At 35.9% G+C, this 2176-nt stretch overlaps 1 non-coding gene across 1 annotated transcript; it reads left to right on the forward strand.

Annotated features, from left to right (window-relative positions):
- Window positions 1–1010: 1010 nt before the first annotated feature.
- On the forward strand, window positions 1011–1118 carry LOC131217873 (small nucleolar RNA R71). Its single transcript, XR_009157459.1, has one exon. It is a non-coding gene; the product is annotated as a small nucleolar RNA R71 (small nucleolar RNA).
- The last annotated feature ends 1058 nt before the right edge of the window (window positions 1119–2176 follow it).

Consider the following 2176-nt stretch of genomic DNA (forward strand, 5'->3'; position numbering starts at 1 on the left):
CTCTAGAATATCTTGAGAGTTAGAGAGAGGTTTTGGTGCAATCAACCGTTAAGGGAATAACGCAATAAGCTTACTTTAAGGTTCTAGTTCTAACCCATGTAGGGCATTGCTAGTTCTATCATTCTTAATTTCTTCCGGGTCCTTAGGTTTTTCAGCCATCGCTGGAATGGTTTTGTCAATAATCTTCCCACTCCTAAGAGTGATGATAGACTTAGCTTGCTCCATCTGATTTGAAGAGCTTCGGTCACTTATTTCATATTGTGGTTTTGGATTAGGGAGGGGTTGGGCTGGATGCATCCCTTTCTCCTCATTCGCTAAGTATGACTCAATCTTTTGAATTGATGATGCAAACATTCCCACTGTTGTTTTGAGATCTTAAAATGCTTGCACCGTATTTTGGTTAAATAGCTCTTGGTTTTACATAAACTTTTGAACCGTATTCTCTTGAGGCTTCTTTTGATTTAAGAATTGCGTAAGGTCCTCTTGTGGGTTAGCCGTTTGTCCATTCCTCCAACTAAAAATTGGGTAGTTCCTCTAGCGGAGTTGTATATATTAGAGGTGGGTCCTCTGAAAGATTTTTAGTAATTATTTATGGCATTTGATTACTTATTCAATATCTTTTGAAAAGCAAGAATTGTTGTGCAATTCTCAATTGTATGTATGTTACAAGCACAAATACCACAAACAACTTCCGCAGCCTTTTCGGGTTCTATCTTCTTAAGTTCCATGGCCTCGACTTTTCTTATGAGTTTGGTCATTCTTGCATTTATATCGTCTTCCTCTTTTAAAACATAAATTCTTCCCCTTTCCTTTGATTGAGTAAGCTTAGAAGTGGTAGTTCTTGATAAGGTATCCCATGATTGGGCGTGTTTTCAGCAAGTTTATTAAAATAATCCCATGCATCATTAGCTTCCTTATTCATGAATCCTCCATTACACATCATCTCCACAAATTGGCACATGGGTGAGGCTAAACCCTCATTGAAAAAGCTTGTTATACACCATGTTTCATAGCTATATTGTGGACATGAATTTATGAGATCCTTAAATTGCTCCCAACATTGGAAGAAGGTCTCATCCTCTTTTTGCATAAAATTCATGATTACTTTCCTTAAGGTATTTGTGTTTATGATAGGGGAAGAATTTTTTAAGAAACTCCCTTGTCATCTCAGCCCATGTGCCAATAGACCTTAGTCTTAAGGAATGTAACCATGACTTAGCCTTTTCTTTCAAAGAGAAAGGAAACAATATTGTGTCCTCAGACATGTTTGAGAAGTGTAATGTAGATATTATCTTATCAAAGTCTTTCATATGCAAGTATGGACTTTCAGATTCTAGTCCACGAAACTTAGGGAGGAGTTGAATTATCCCTGGTTTAATATCCACAGTTCCTGCGTTCAATGGAAATATTATGCAGGAAGGTGTACTCACCCCCGCCAGTTGTAAATAATCTCATAGAGTACGAGGCGAGGGTACATTATGCACCTCGTTTTCATCTTGAACTTCCTCAACTAGTGGTTGAGGTTCAAGTTGAGGTTGATTTGTAGCCATCACTTCAATTAACTAAGAAAATCTCAAGTGGTGTCTAATCTTATGATGGATAGGCAATCCTTCCACTAATCCTCCACTCAAAAGATGGAGGGTGTTGTCATGAACCCACTTAGGCACGAAACACTCTCAGCCCTCAAGTAACTAAACAATTAAACCTAAAAAGAAAACTAGAAAAACTAAAAAAAATAAGAGATCTAAAAAAAAGATAAGAGAGAGGATTGAAACAAAATTACTAAATAAGAGTTGCTATGTTAGGATTCTAGAAAACAGAAAATAATGTTAGTTTCTAAAAATAATTTTAGAAAAAATCCAAACCTAAAAACATAATAGAAAAATAAATCTTAATCTTAGCATAATTCTAATACCAATTAATTCCAGAAAAATGTACACATAGTCCCCGGCAACGGTGACAAAAACTTGTTCACAACCCCAAGTGTAGGGTCGTGATGTAATAATAACTCGATAAAACCGAGTTCGAATCCACATGGACTAAACTTGTACGTATACAGAAAATAATTAGAACCAGAACTAGAAAAAGATCTAAATTGAAATCTGAATAATTGAGAGAAATGGTGAAATGGTGAATAATGTTGATTAAAACTTATGAATTTCAAGGTGGGAACTAG

Source organism: Magnolia sinica, chromosome 10 (assembly GCF_029962835.1).
Source record: "Magnolia sinica isolate HGM2019 chromosome 10, MsV1, whole genome shotgun sequence".
Classification (NCBI taxonomy): Eukaryota; Viridiplantae; Streptophyta; class Magnoliopsida; order Magnoliales; family Magnoliaceae; genus Magnolia; species Magnolia sinica.